The 16,662-nt window shown below is 43.6% G+C and overlaps 1 long non-coding RNA gene across 1 annotated transcript in view; it reads left to right on the plus strand.

Moving 5' to 3' along the window:
- Positions 1-15,764, plus strand: part of LOC141423067 (uncharacterized) — a 35,745-nt gene extending 19,981 nt beyond the window's left edge. The window contains exons 2-3 of the long non-coding RNA XR_012447723.1: positions 8,192-8,224; positions 14,554-15,764. This is a non-coding gene — a long non-coding RNA (uncharacterized lncRNA). The remainder of the gene's footprint in view (positions 1-8,191; positions 8,225-14,553) is intronic.
- The last annotated feature ends 898 nt before the right edge of the window (positions 15,765-16,662 follow it).

Here is a 16,662-nt window from a genome sequence, read left to right on the forward strand (position 1 = left end):
TCAGGCCCTTCTAAAAAAGGCTTCTTCTATGATTTGCTTCTCTTGCCTTTCCACCTTCTCCCTTGTGTCTCCTCCAGAGGAAACAGCAAGGAGGCATTTATCTTACAAGAGAGCAGCCCTCTCCAGATAACTGAGTCTGCCAGCACCTCGATCTTGGACTTCCCAGCTTGGAAGTGGGCAGATATTGCCCCACCAAAATCAGACTGTTCCTATCTATAGTTTTCCATCTGTAGCATCCAGGTTATGATGGATGCTTCACAGGTTGTTATGGAATCAGGAATGGGCATCCATTCAGCCAACACTTGTCCAAGGCTCACTTTCTGTTCTTTATAAATTATCCAGCCTTGGGTATTTTGTTATAGCAGCATGAAACAGGCTAAGACAGATGAATAGGTGGGACACAGAGGAAGGGGGAGGCCAGTGAAAAATACTATATGATATATCGTATAGGTGTTAATATGTCCAAACTCATTGAATATACATCAAGAGTGAACCCTAATGTAAATTGTAGATTCCAGATAATAAATTATATGTGTAGGGTCATCAGTTTCAACAAATATACCACTCTGGAGGGGTTCATGAGAGCTGTGCCTGTGTGAGGGCAGGGGCTTATATGAGATCTCTGTGCCTTCTGCTCAGTCTTGCTGTGAACTTCAAATTGCTCTAAAAAAGTCATTAATTAGAAAAAAGTATAATTGTGTAACCCTATCTCTACAGACAAGGCACCAGATACCAAAGAAAGTGATGAGGCTTAGCAAAGCCATACAGCAAAGTGATTGGCAAGGTTGGGATTTGTATAAAACTTCCTGGCATAACCACTGGTTTTCTAAAAGGGAACAATTGTTATGTGTCTACCATCCACTGTTCCTGAGCAGGGAAACCTAGCTTGGAGGGGAGGGGAAGGAAGAAGAAAGAGCTTGCTTTGTCCCATTCTCCTAACAATCTCCCTTTTACTCTCTGAATCCACCTTATTAGGATGTCCTCCCCAACACATCTACTGCCTTAAAAAATTCAGAAGTGTGCCTGGGCACAGTAGCTAGTTGGAAAATGGAGATAGGAAAATCAAAGTTCAAGGACAGCCCAAGCAAAAATTAGTGTGACCCTGTCTTAAAAACAAGCTGGATATGCCTGTGGGCCCAGCTACTTGGGAGGATGAGAGGAGGAGATAGAAGGATCAGGAGCCAAGGCCAGCAGGGCAAAAGTAGGAGACCCTATCTGAAAAAAAGAAACTAAAGCAAAAAGGGTAGGAGGAATGGCTCAAATGGCAGAGTGCCTGTCTAGCAAGCACAAGACCCTGAGTTCAATCTCTCTCTCTCTCTCTCTCTCTCTCTCTCTCTCTCTCTCTCTCTCAAGCAGAACACAGAGAGAGAGAGAGATCAGAAGTGACACATGCCATGTCAGAATGACCAGACTCTAAACAAAGAGCCATCCTGGCACCTCTGAAGCCTGGGTGTTTGCCAGTGGCTACAGGAAGCACAGACAATTCAAGGTCTTTGGAGAAGGTATGAAACTCGTGCATATTCATAGCACACTTGGTAATGACTCCTGGTTTTATGTACAATGAATGCATATTACAGAATTATCAGAGGGTGGGTTTATGGGAGGTGGGAAGCAACTGAGTTTTATGAAAAATAATTACTGCCATCAAGTTGATATAATTACTTGCACTGGTTTGCTGAAACTGCTATCCAATTTCATTTATAGGCAATTTTTCTGATATGGTCTAAACTATACCCAGAGAATAATCGGTTTGTTTTAATTTATTTCCAGGCTGCTCTTCTGCTGCCCCAGCTGGGCCTGGGGGTGGGGGATATGTGCTGTGTGGCTGCTTGGGATGCTAGACTAGCTGCTGGCCCAAAGGGAGGGCAGGCCTGAGAGTCCCTTGGCCTTCTGCATGGAGAAGAGAGTAAATGTGGATCCTCACCATCAGAATCCTGTGCTATTTGTATTTCTCTTGAATGAATAACTACTCTTCTAGACTCTGTCTAAGGAAGAAATTGTAAACATTTTGTAAGAAGAAATAAAAGTAACAGAATAGAAAGAAAGTAGGCCTTAGAGTTGCGAAGACCTATTATCTAACCCTGGTTCTAGCACTTGTTATCTTGGTGCCCTCAGTTTACCTCATCTTAGATTCTGGTTCTGTAAAGAGGGGATATGTAACTTGGAGAAGTTGAGAGACCTACATGGGGTAATGCAAGCCAGCCAGCTCCAGGTCTGGCACTAGCAGGCCAGCGGAGATAGGATTAGAGAGGTTAGCCTCTGTAAGTGTCCGAACTGGAGGGAACCCTAGCATCCAAGGATGGCTGCCATCTCAGCTTCTGAAAAGGAGCAGCCTGTGGCATGAGGGTTGCGGTGGGCATCTGACTAGAGGGTGGCTGAGCAGCTCTTCTGTGAGATGCCTCAGTACAAAAGTTAGTCCAAACCAGAAAGGGTTGCTTAGTCCAGCTAATGAGATTCTCTCTCTCCCTCTCTGAATGGTCCATGGGGGATAGAAACAAATACACACATACACCCATGGAGCCTCATTCTAGCTAAGATGAGGGTGGGCCATGGGAGCTGAGGATAGTGGACTCTCACGACTGCTGCAGGCAGACAGCTAACCCATAAAGGCTCGTGGACTCCAACTTTCTTTCCAGGCACAGAACCATGTTTCAGGCTGCTCAGGGTTAGGCTATATGCCTGGTTCACCTGGGATTCTTGCCTCCCTCATCACTAGAGATGACATGTGTGGATCTCTGTTCTTTACAAGAGAAAGTCAAGGTAGTGCTAAAGGTAACTGGAGATTTGTCCCACCCCAAGTCCTGCCCGGGGTTGCTCACTGAACCTGTTTTCAGCTGAGGTTGAGAACCAGGTCACTGGCTCTGAATCTATTGAGAAGAAGGGGCTGAGTTTGGGTTCCTCCGAGAGCACAGATAGGGAAGGAGTAAAATACAGCAAAGTTGAGGAGGAGCAAAGCAGTCATTCTTGGCATTAGATCAGATTGCTCGAAAATGCTTTATTTGCTCAAGAACCTCTCCCGCTCAGCCACTGTGAAAGTGACTTCTTTGCTGGCAGAACACCCTGGGTAACACTGACCTCACCCTTCAGTGATAACTCACACCACAGTGTGGACATTGCACAGCAGCGTGTTAGTGACGTCCACATGCTGTTCTGGGTGTCGTGTACGAGTGTGTGTGGCTGTGCTTGTGTATATGCATGTGGGAGCCCTGTGTCCACTCCGAAAATCCAGATGATTCTAAAGCATTGGGAGTGTGCCACGTTTCATTTCTCTATGCTATTGAGGGTCTGGGATGTCAGCTGACAGCTCAGTGGTGCCCACTAAGCCTTGTAGGCATCTCTAAGGTGACTCTCATCCCCTTTCAGGGCATTGCAAATCCCAAGTGCTGAGATTACAGACATACACCACCATGCCTGGATACATTAGCTTTTGTATCAGTAAAATTGTTTTGCGGTTGAATGTATTGTTTTGAGATTCAATGGCATTGTTATGAGGTTAAAGGTGTTTGTATAGCTCTTCGCACAACCTGGTACCTAACATTTGCTAAAATGTTTAGTAGCTACTAAGACACAAACCCTGATGAAGAAATGCGAGATCTAGTGCTGTCCAATAGAAAAATTTATAAGATTGCAGGTGGTACTTTAAATTTCCTGGTAGCAATAGGAAGGAAAATAAGAATAAACAGATAAAATTAATTTTAAATAACACATTTAATCCAATATATCCAAAATGCATGTATTATCATTTCACATGGACTCAGTGTAAAAATTATTGAGATATTTTACAGCTTTTTCAGTACCAAGTCATCAAAATCTTGTGCAGTTTTTACACTTAGAGCACATCTTAATTTGTGGGGTAAATTGTCACTGGAAATATTTGATCTGTATTTAGATTTCATGAAATTTTCAGATATGCACATGATCAAGTTGTTTAAAAAATACTTAAAGGTTTTTCAGTAACCAAGTCAGGTACTGGGAAGTGATTTTTCTTTAAGACTCATAGTCACATGGACAAAACTAATTCATCTTTTTATAAAGAATCAACATAACTTTGAAGCAAAAAATATTAGTTCCAAAATTTTCTGTTCACATTAAGTAAATTGACTCTAACTCTTCAGTCAACTTAGTATTACTAACATAGAATTCAGATATATTGCCTAAACTGAAAAGAAACCCAGAATTTGCTAACACCAAGGAAGCAGACTAATTTCGTTTTTGAGGTTGGTTTTGGTACGCTGCTGCTTTCAGTTAAGATCTTCCGTATATCGATCATGTTAGAACGGCTACCCAATCCTTATTACTGATTTTATTATGACGAGTTTCAATTTCAGTATCAATCTTCATACAAATAAGCTTTTCCTCTTCTGGGAACATCATCATTCATATACAGAGTGATAGCACTATATTTTTTCTTTCAGTATTATTTAGCCAGTATTCTTTTTTTTTTCAAGACAATCTTGAATTGGAATTAGTGCAATAAATCTTTGTGAAAATGTTCAACCATTCAACCAATAAGCATTGGCAAAGAACCCAGGTCACTAAATTCATTAAAATCTCTTATTTTTTTAATCCTTCCATAAACTGGCAATAAGTCACACGTTTACATCTTTGTCCTGAATAAGTAGAGAAGCTGTGTGACTCTTGATATTAAATTTTCTTTAGAAAGCTAAGAAAAAATATTTTCATATTTAAAATGAGGTTTCTTGTTTTAGGCTTCCAATCATGATTAAATTCCAGAGTTTTAATCTAACATAGTTGGAGCACCATCTATAGTGATAGAAACTAATTTTTATATCTGGTTGAAAATTCTTATTTGACAGATATGAAAATTTTAAAATGTCACAACTTTGATTTTGCTATAAATGGACATTTCTTTGTAAGTTTGGAAGACTTTTGAGGTAAAATGAACAGAATATTGTTTAGTATCTTTTATATTATACGACTCATCTAAAGCTAAATAGAAGTACTTATAAGCTCCGGGAGAAGCTGGGGTTCTGATGTCCAATGGCAAAAAGAACTGTATCCCGTTCCAGGAAAGCACGGGTTCTCATTTTGTTCCTTTGACCCCCAGCTCATTGGATGGTTCCCATGCCAATCTTCTCCAGAAACATCTTCATAAACCCACCCAAAAGTAATACAATCTAGGTATCCCTTAAGGAATCCAGTCAGTTGACACCTAAAATTAACCATCGCTCTCCTCCAGTCTCCAAAGATACTACAACTTCTCTGTCCCCACTGTTCTGAGATCCCACAATGGAGTGCCTAGCAGGAGTCCAGTTCATTCCCCTTTAATGGGCACTTTTGTGAGCACTTGCAGTCTAGAAATTTAATTCTAAGAAAACTTCTTAGACTATTCCTTTGATAATTTCTTTTTCTCCATCTTCTATTTGGAACTCCTATTGTCTGGGTATTGGGTCACCACAACTTGTCCTCGACTTTAAAAAAACAAACAAACTTTTCTTCCTTATTTTCCATTTCTTTACTTTTTCACTCTACTTTCTGGGAGATTTTTTTTACCTAGCATTTCAATTGTATTGAGTCTTTTATTTCTGTTTTCATGGTTTTAATCCATAAGGGTTTTTATCCTGTTTTTACAGTAGCCTATTTTTGTTTCATAGATGTAATATTTCATTCCTGTGAGGTTACTCATGATGGCTTTCTGCAAATGTTCTCTTCTCCTGTATAGTCTCTTGTGGAGTATTCTTTTTTTTCTCTTTGTTATGGACTCTTTTATGTTAGAGACTTTCTACTGCTGCCTGGTGGTCTTTGCTGTGGAAGTATATTTAAAAGAAGGGCCCTCCCCAACAACTGCTATGGTTTCAATGTGTCCCCCAAATTTCATGTGTTGGAAACTTAACCTGCAAATTTATACATTGGTGGCATTTGAATTAGGGGAGGTCATTTGGATTAGGGAAGGTCATCAGAATGGGGCCTTCATTGTGGAATTGGTGGCTTTCTAAAAAGAGGAAGAGAGAACTGAGCTAAAACACACTTTCTCTGCTTCACCATGGGATTACTTCACAATGTTATGATGCAGCAAAAGGCCCTCCCAAGACCCCAAGTTAAATAAACCTTTATTCTTTACAAATCACCCAGTCTGTGGTATTCAGTTATAGTAAGAGAAAACAGACTAAGACAACAGTTAACCAGAAGCTTCTGGAAACAAGAGCCTCATCCACTGTGGTTTTCACTGCAGAGTGATCTGGCTGGAGACCTCTAATGTCAATATATTTTCATTTTTCTGTTGGGCTGTTCAAATGCCCAGAGAAAACTTTGTATCTCCTGCCTGAAGGATATACCCTTCAGGTTTCCAGGACAGGGTGCTAGGTGAGAGAAGAAAGTAGTGATCACAATATGTGGTTTGCAAGCTCACACTTCCTTACTCTGTTTTTCTGATGGTGTCCCTGCTCTTGACAGCATCTGTGCTCCTTGGGTGCAGACCCTCTCTTGTGCCGTCTGTTGACAATCAGCCTCCAGGCCTTGGCAAAGAGCAGCACCATCATGTGAAGCTGGGGAGGAAATCTGAGGTCCTGCCATTTCTAGAACAGACTTTTAGCCCTCTTTCACTTACACTTCCAGAGGGAACGAGTGCCACCAATTCTTGAGCCTTTTGAGGGTTCTTCAGTATAAAATGAGGATATTTCTTGGCTTTCCCAGTGACTAGTTAAAGTTCCGTTTTCTTGGGTCTACCAAGTAAGACACCACTCATCCTCTGCAACCCAGCTTCTGAAATGTGGCCAATGACTCCTTTCTGCTCTCTTTGCCCTTGTGTCACTGTGCTTTTTGTTTGATTTCTTCTCATTTTTAAAGTGGTATTTAGGGACAAAGAGGAGATTAATGTGAACATCCAACACATTATTTTAACATGAAGTTCTGATCATTTTTTATTGTAAAAAATTCAACAAATAGTTCTAAACAGAGAGCTGCTCTGTTGCATTTAGAATAATATTTGGTTAGCAAGGCCATATTTCACAATCTTCAGAAACTGTTGTTTTTGTGGAAAGTAAGGTGACCCTTGAGGTGATAGAGACAATTTATCATCAGGAAAAAGTACAGGCCTACTCTTATCATGAAATTTCAGATTTCTATCTTTTTAAAGATTTTTTTATTTTCATAGATAGTTTGCTGTCTGGATGAAGAAATGGTGTTTGTCTCGGAAATATGGCAAATATGTCTGTGGGTCATTGCTTCCAGCAGGATTGAACATTGTTGGTTCTGCAGGTCTGCTGCAGCCATCTGGCAGGCAGTCTTATGACACCAAAAAAGTACAATGGCAAAGAGGAAGAATGAAACAAATGGAGTCTTTGATGATTTTTATTGAGTTACTGATTGGTCCAAGTTAACTCGGGCTTTCCTTTCCTCCGAACTCCCAGTTATGGGAGGTGATATATTATCCTTATTTTTCAAGCCAATTTGAACCGGAGGTCTATTATTTGAAGCTGAACGCATTCTAACTCCAAACCCTGCCAACATAAAAGCCACATTCTTCGACAGGAAGACATTTATTTTCAAAAATTTTGTAGAACTGTTGATTTATAGTCTCTGTTCAGATCATGAAAATAGGTTCAAGAAGAATGAGTTTAATATCTGTGCAGATATGAATAAACATATTCCTTGCATTCAGGTGAGCCCAAAGATTACTTTTGAATAGGTAGTTATTTCATTGTTCTGTGTCTCCCTTTCTATCAAACAAAATTCTGTAATTTTTTCCCATTCACTTGACTCCTAGTAAATGTAAAATAAAGCAGGAAATGAATTGCAGTGAAATAAACCTTCAGGCGTAATTGGAATAGATGGTGCTATTATTTTTAATTGCTTGTATCAGTCCTTTTGAGGTTCTTTTTTGAAGAGACCTTTTTCTGTAAGTTATTCCAAAAATTATTATTTGAGCTTCAAGGTTATAAATTATCCCCTAAAGGAGAAAACTTTTTTTTCATCTCATAATGAGTGGCTTTCTCAGAAAATATCTGGTGCAGGGGTGGTGTACATTGAGCAAAAATCAGGTGATAAAATGTTTTAAACTGGATGCCCTATTGCATGATTGTTAAGAGCACAGGTTTTGAGAGGCAAGAGTAGGTTCAAGTCCTGGCTTGACCATTCACTAGCTGTGTGGCTATAGACAAATTACAAAAACTCTCTGTGCCTCCAATTAATCATCTCTGAAAGGAAGGTAATAATAATGTCTATCTTACAGGTCAATGAGAAGACAAAAGAAGAAATGATGAAGGTACTTTTCTCATTCTCATTCCCCTGATCATCTCCTTGGGGCCCCTTGAGTTTGGATCTGTTTGTCTTTCCACTGCAAGAGTTAACAACTCTAGGGATGACCTAAGACTCCTATTCATTCCAAGTAATGCATCTCTAGCCTATTTCCACTTGAAGCTCTTCTGTTACCAAAGTCACTCAAGCAACCCTAGACAAAGGGGCCAGGGGAAAGCAGGTCTTTTCTTAATGTTAGGAGTTGAGTTGTGGGGTTAGGTGTGCTTGGAGGGCCAAGAAATCCTTAACACTCTGTAAGGGGTGGCACTGGAAGAACACAGGGAAATAACACACACAGGCCAATAAACTAACACCTGGTCTAGAAATAAGGCCTTGTAAGAGTGGAGGTGAGCCAGAGGAAAGAGAATTCCTGAATTCCTAGTAGACCATATGACATGAGCCATGCCCAGAGATGGGGGACTTGGACATGCAGTCAGAGAGAGGTATAAGAAGGTGTTAGTCAGCTTCCATCATTGTGATAAATACCTGAGATAAATCAACTTAAAGAGAGGGAAGGGCTCATGGTTTCAGAAGTTTCAGTCCATGGTCACTCTAGCTCTGAGCCTGTGGTGAGGGAGAACATCATGGTGGAAGGGTGTGGTGGGGAAACCCAAGAAGCTAGGAGGGAGAGGAGGAGAGGAGAGGAGAGGAGGGGAGAGGAGAGGGGAGGGGATGGGAGGGAAGAGGAGAGGAGGGAAGATGAGAGGAGAGAAGATGAGAGGAGGGCAGATGAGAGGAGAGAAGAGAAAAGAAGAGAGGGGGGAGGGGAGGGGAGAAGAGAGGAGGAGGGGAGAAGAGAGGAGGAGAGGAGAAGAGAGGAGAGGAGAGAAGAGAAAAAAAGGGGGGCCAGGATCTCAACATCCCCTTCAAGGGTATATTCCCCATTGGGGTATCCCCAATGTCCTAACTTCCTTCTACTAGGCCTTACCCTCTAAAGGGTCTACCACACCCCAATAGTGACCCAAGCTGGCAACTGTCTCTAGCATATGGGCCTTTGAGGGTTATTTAAGATTCAAACCATAATAGAAGGGCAGAAAAGAGCATGTGGAAAGCCACCATGTCCTTTCCTTCCCAGAATATGACACAGCCAACGAGCACATGGAGGTACTAAAAGAGGCCATTTGTTCATCCTTCACTGCTTCACTTTTTCACCATTGGCCTCTCTTTCCCTGTCATCGAGCCACTCACTTTCTTTGTTTAAACTGAGATTGCTGGAGTTCACACTGCCTCCTTTCTCTATGGGTGATATCCATTTTGTGCAGCTATCCACAGTGTGTAAGTTGATCACCAAAATTGCAGGATTGGACCTCTGGAGTTCCAGAATCTATGAAAATCCCTTTTTTCCAGGACTCTCCCCTGATTCCTTCCTGCCAGTAGGAGAGAGGAGGAGGCCTGGTCATCTCCAAGGGTCAGAAAGTGAGTTTTAACTGAGCAGCTCTTCTTCGTAGGCCTCTGACTGGGCCTTCTCTTACACGCTTCTACAGTGACTGCCATACAGTCATCATGCAGTACCTGTGTTGTGTGAACTGTGCGCTCTGTGATGTCAATCCAAGAGGCGGGTTTCTGGTCCCTGTTAGATGTCAGCCCCTTCAATCCTTTCTGGGACAGCCACCAGAGCCTCTAAGGCACAGTGCACAATGAGCTGGGTCTTCATTGCAGGATCTGGTCATTTTGGAAGTCCAGCCAGCTACTTCCTGAGGATGTGCTATGATGACTCATGGCCATCCCCCATGGAGAATAATCCAGAATCTATTTGCCAAAATTTAACAATAGCAACAACATTTTAATCGTCTCCTAGGAGTGATGGACGTCACTGCCTCCAGGGGAAGAGGTGGTGGTCTGTCCAGCTGTATCCTACATGAGGCCTCTCTTCCTCTCAGGTGGGCAGGATAAGCTGAGATGGGGTGAAATGTGGTATCTTTTTTTTTTTTTTTAATAATCAGAGAACTTGAAAGCATGCTGTAGTCTGTGTGACCCTCTGAGCCTTAGGGCCTTTGGTGTGTATGAAACAAGGAGGTTGCACTATGTGACCAACCCCTGTGTCACCTCACAGCTCAGAAGCTCGTGGGGTCTGAAACTTGCAGACCTCCCATGCTACGCTGGAGATTTCTGTCCCAGAAGCATGAGATGAACTTGGAAACTAAAGCCATGGAACCCTAAGAAGAAAGGTGATACTTCCTGCATTTTCCTCCATCAGCTGTAGCCAAAGTTAACATTACATCCTGACTCCAGCCACTTTAATTTCTCTTATTCATTAGTCATTTTTAATGATCAGAAACACAGAAGACCAGGAATTAAGATTTCTAGGAAAAGAGGACCCAGAAAAAACTTCCTCTCCTACAGACCTTCACCTTACCCTCATGTCCTGGACTTTTTACAAGACATCAGGGTTTTAAAATGATGGAATGCAAGGATGGATGGAAAAGTCACCAGGACCCAGGGCAGCATATTATACCAGTTACCCATCACCTCCTTGAAGAGGTGACACATCCAGATCAGCATTTCCAATGCCAACCTCTCTTGATAGCTCCACCTGAGAGTGTCTCATGATGAATTCATCATCATGCCTGACAAAGCTGTTCTTCCTCCGACATTCCCTACTTTAATGCTACCATGGAGATCACTTTCTGTCTCTTTCTTTTTTCTTCTAAGAATCTGAAGACTTTTCATAACTGGAGGAAATTCTAGTAAGTGTCAGTCCCAAGGGGACCAGACATTCCCACACCTTCCCCCCGTGCCTGGGGCATTCACACATGACACGGCGTGGCCATTCAGACAATGCCAATGGGACTTCAATTCTCAAGAGTGACACAGAGGCCAGAGATTATTCCTGGCAGTAGCCGGGGGTGGGGGAAGACACAGCAAGTATCCAATGGCTGAGGGAGGCTTTGCCTATGTTTGTGGTATGACTCTCTTTGTTCCTGCCTGTTTCCTGAGTTTGGTTCTCCAGCCTTGCCATTGATCCCCTGAATACTAGTAAATACACATTGAGTAAATTCCTTCCCTTCCTTTCGGTACAGAGTCAGTTTGTGTTGTTTGTGACTAACTCCTGACTGGTACCCTCACCTGTAACCTAGTCACCAGGTCAGCAAATCAAGAGTTTCTTAATGGTCACATCACTATCGCTGAAGTCAGTGATCCTGTCCCACAATATCACCTCTGCTACCCCACTGCCATCCCAAACCAGGCCTTCAATACATTTGCCTATTCCTGATGCTCACCTGTTGGTGGCTCCTCTGGCCTCTGGGAATTTCTTAACCAGGACCACCTACTTCTGGTCAAACCTCACAATCCAAGACTAGGGTTTGGGCAGAAGAAGAAAAGTAGAAAAGTGGAGAAAAGAAAGGTGCTTAGAGACCCCTAAGTAGCGAGGGAGGAGAGAAAGAATTAGGCAGGTGTACAAAACACAGGTGTGCCTCAAGCATCTGCCTGAGACAGGGAGACTATATTGGCTTCTCCCCTACATACTACTGTTTATTTTCTAAATCCACATCAACAAAAACATATTAATTACTCTTTAAATGGAAGCAAATTAACTTAAGAAGATGCAATTTTATCTTGCTGTTATAGTATCCAAGTTCCCGGAGGATGCATTAATGAGTTTTAGATTCAAATCAGCCTAATGCACTTGGCACTCTGCTCAGTGGGAGTAGCAATGACTCCTGTAAAGGAAAGGCATAGGGCCAGCTCCTGGTTTTGCACACTTTTATCACTGCGGAAGAGGTAAGCACAATCATGGGTGGAGAAGGACCCATAGCACCAAGCTCTTTGTGTAGTTAGTAAATATTTATTGAGCACCTACTGTATGCCAAGGACTATGCAAGGGACTGGTATCAAATGATGAATGATACAAGTTTGGCTCTAACCTAACAAGGCTTTCAGTTGCACACACTAAAATGCCTACTGGGACTAAGGTTTCTGTGCTCAGTCCTCCCCCACCTGGATTTCACTGGAGCTGGTATTCATGGATGACCAGGCTCACAAGGGACCAGGGGATGGGAGTGTTAACAGCTACAAAAAGGGACTGGCTCAGCTGGACTTGTTCTCCTCCTTCTCCCAAAGCTGCACCTCCCTGACAATACAACTTAGAGTACAGAACTGTTCTAGAAGGTCTGCAGAGATGGTTCCAGTAGCCTCTTGGTGGCATCCTCAGCAAGGGTTGCCAGATTTAGCAAACAAAAACACAAGACAGCCAGTTAAATGTGAATTTCATATGAACAGCATAGATTTTTAGTGTAAGTATGTCCCTTTCAATAGTTGAGACGTACTGTACTGAGATTCTCCTTCACCTGATGTCTGTTTTATCTGGCAACCCTACCACCCACTTTGTCACCACAGCAAGTTGCTCTGTGCCCCAGAGCTCCAATCCCTGCTCTGATCACCACCTTCCCCTAGTGCAGAGCTAACCATCCCCCTTCAAATGCCCCTCGAATGAGGAGTGTCCACGAGGAGTCTGCTTACAGCTGGCTGAACCTCAGAAGGAAGGTCAGTTCAGCCACCTTCACTGGGCACTGACTCCATCAAGGATGGTGCATGCTAAGGAAGAGGCAGATGAGGAAGACACAGCTACTACCCTGAGGAACCTCAGGCTGGTAGGGGAAGAGGAGCAAGCTATTCAAATTATTGTCTACATGACAAAATAAAAATGACTTAGATGCCAAGGGAGAGTGGTGGGAAAGAGGTCACACTTATCTTGACTGGTGGGAATCTTGCAGGTATCATGGAGGAAGTGACATTCACAATTAGCTACATTCATGACAAATCTGTGAAATGGGTGCTCAGTGTTCCCCTAGCCCTAGTGCACATCCCTGAAAAGTCACTTTACATTTTGGATGAGGTCATCACAGCTCTCAGCACCACCAGCAGATAAAGTTTTTGTGCCATCCTTGACCCAGAAGGGGACAAGTCAGCAAGAAGATCATTCTAGCCATGTACCAGTGGCACACACCTGTAATCCTAGCTACTCAGGAGGCAGAGATCAGGAGAATTGCGGTTTGAAGCCAGCCCGGGCAAATAGTTCGTGAAGTTTAAGTATCTGAAAATACTTAAAAAGAAGGGCTCGGGGGAGTGGCTCAGGGTGTAGACCCTGAGTTAAAGCTCCTGGTACCACAAAAAAAAAACAAAAAGGGCATGCCAGGGGACGGGAGGGAGAGGTTGGGCAATCAGTACCAACCCTCATCATGGAAAAGGGCCTGCATTGTTTGGAGAAGGCTTTTGTAGCCAGTCTGTGGCTTGGGTGGGGGTATGGAGCTGACAGGTACCTCAAGTACAGGGTAGAGGAGAGACTGGGCACCCAGGAAGCTTGCACTTCCATTTGGAAGCTGGGCTGCTCTCCCTGGAGGTGGGCCTCCTATCTAGGACCTTCCTGGGCACTGCGCTGTTCTAGACAGTCAGAGGACACTGTGCTAATGAGGGAATGCCAATCACATTCTCAGTAAATATTTAACCACCTGAGTTTTCAGCACATAACATGTCAGAGCCTGCTTTACACTTGTTCTGCATTGAATAAGGGTGAAGAAAGGCTTCTCATTCATTGCTTCTTCCTTAACAAGAGTGAGCTGTTGTCCAGTCTGCAAACATTCACAGCTTGCTGGTTGAGCCCAGCCCTGATAATGCCCTGAAAGTGGCCAGAGAAGAAAGCAACAGCTCCGACTGTTTGCTGAGGAAGAAGAAAAGAGAACATTTCCCAGGGATTGGCGGAGGGATTCTTTGGCCTGTGCTAGCACCGCAGGGTTTCTCCTCACTCAGATGTGGTACTCCCGGCACTGAGGCCTCTGGAGACAGAAGAGCTGACAATGGCTAATTAATGCTGCAGCTGCCTCCAAGCCTCTCTATTAGCAGGGTTACACTCCCTGCACAGGGCAGGGCACAGGGTAGAGCTGTCAGGGAATGTTTTTGAGAAATTAAAGTGACATTGCTAAGTGGGTTCACACAACAGGAGCAGTCAACCTGCGTTTCTCCTGCTGCCTGATGGCGTCCTGCTCTGAGGGGATAATGCATGACAGTGTGTCTGTGCTCCTGCAGGAACTTAATTAAAGATGCAGCAACTCTGAGCTCAGTTTTGGGTCAGGTGGGACCGGGTTTCGGAGCCCTCCTGGGTTCACTGCCCCGTGAAATCTGTCCCTTTTTCTCCTTTGGACCCTGGCAGGAAAGAAGAGGTGACACCAACAGGGAGACTGTGGCCTGAGCTCCTTCTGCCCAGCAGGCCCAGATCTCTCCTGGTCTGAGCACTACCCCTCTTTCTGAGCCAACTGTCTTTGGGAGTCTAACCTCCCTACATTTTCACTTTTTTACTAGCTTTGGGAAGCCTGAATTGTGTGTGATCTGATGCTGTCTTCACCAAACACTGGGACCTACTGGAATCGCCCAACATCAACCCTCTGTCTTCCTTCTCCTCCCTTCCCCTCCTATCACCTGGAGGGCTGTGCTGGAAACCACAGGAAGAGGTGGGACTGGCTTGGCCCCTGAAGGCTGGGAGCTGGAGGTGGGGAGATCGGGAAACCCAGGCTCCAATCCCAAGTGAATCAGAAAGATCCTCAACGACCAGGGCACTGGATAAATAAGAGTCCAAGAACCCATCAATGGCAAAGGCTACTTTATTTCTATTCAACATTAGAACTTTTGCTTTGAAATACATTCCTACCAATGAGGAACCACATATCTTTTTATTAACTTTTACAAATATAATACATGCTCCCTGGGAAAAGTCAAAATAATGAAAAGTGAAGGTCCCTCTCACCCTCCTGAGCCACAGTTCCACTTGCCAGAGGCAGCTGCTGCACAGGTGCTAAGTTTGGGATGGGAAGGAGGAGTGCTGGTGTGTGTGTGTGTGCACACATGCGTGTGTAGGCCTGAGCCGGGGTTTACTGTCACAGACTCTGCTATTGATTGCCTGGCTTCCAATTCTAGCTCCTTTCCTCTCAATTGTGTAGCAAGTCTGGCAATCTACTCAACTTTTTGTTGCTCAGCTGTATCATTTGTAAGTGATGAATAATAATAGCGCCTACCTGTACCACTGTGGAGCTGCATGTTCCCTGCAGCTCATGAGCACCTGTAAACCTGCAAAGTGTTCTGATTTTAGTGTGAGGGCGATTTAGTCAGCCCTCCTGTCGATGTGCATCGTGCAGTTTGTGATGGACTCCACAGCCCTAGGAGGCATGTTATCTCCTTAAGAGATGCAGAAACTCAGGCACAGAGGCTTGTCTGAGGTCCAAGAAACTTTAAGTGGCAGAGCTGTGTCTAAACACCAAATGGTACACTTTTTGAGGCTCCAAAGGACCTTTACGGCCTGTCTGAGCAGGGAGCATAGAACGTATGACAGCTGGGCAGGGGCAAGGCTTCCAAAGTCCTCAAAGTTATCCCCTATCCCTCTCTGATTTTGGTATGACCACTGGGATAGCAATGTGGCCTCTTGCCCAGGACACAGGCCACAGGCCTCAGGGCACAAACATCTTTAGTAAAGCATCTCTCTCCTTCCCACTGAGCTTTTATAGTTTTAATCCATCTAATTGCTTGACACTTTGTACTTCAAAAAATGTATTATTTTTTATGACAAAAGTATAGAAAATATGGACAAACAGAAAATGAAAATAAATATAGCAACAGAAGTGCTTTCTGTCTCCTGGAATTCCCCCAAGACTTCAATATAACCAGTGGTGCTCACCACAAACACAGGATTTCAGGTGGGGGTCCTGCAGCCCACAGCTTCAATCAACAACACTACAGCATAGGAAAGTCGCCAAGAGTCACAGGATTATTGGGTACAGTGATTTTTGACCTTCACATGGCTTATGTTATTAGATGACGTGACTTAATAGTTTTAAAAGCTGCTTCTCAATTTAAAAATCAAGTTAAAAGCCCTATCCTTCATGTGGAATTTGATGAAGTTCTCAGAAAAGTCAACTTGTTCTGAAGGATTTGAAAATGCTCCATTTCCTCAGTTCTAAGTCTGATATTACTATCAGCGGGTTGTTTTATCAAGACGATAAATTTGTTCTAGAGTTTCAATAGTCTGTCACCGTGCGTCATGAAACTCACAGACCAGTAGGAAGAGAGGCTGCAATTACAATGCCGGGTGTTCAGTGTCAGGGTGGCCATGTGTACCAAGGGTTGTGGAAGCATTTGAAACAGCACTGACTTTGTCTGCAGGGAAAGAAGCTTACTATCTGAGGAACCTTTCTGAGGAACTCCACCTTGAGTGGACATTAGGAGTCTGTTAGGCAGGGAAAGGATGACAGGGAAAGAGGTTTGGCAAATAGGCGCCACAAGAGCACAGAGCTGGAAGTCTGGGGGTGGTGAGGGTGGAAGGGGCCAACAGAATCCATAGATGCAATGGAAGAAGGAGGTAGAGTCAGGTTATGAAGGGTCTGTGCACCATGTTGCAGAGTTTGGCGTGGATCCTGGAGT

This window comes from Castor canadensis, chromosome 5 (genome assembly GCF_047511655.1).
Source record: "Castor canadensis chromosome 5, mCasCan1.hap1v2, whole genome shotgun sequence".
In the NCBI taxonomy this organism is placed as follows: Eukaryota; Metazoa; Chordata; class Mammalia; order Rodentia; family Castoridae; genus Castor; species Castor canadensis.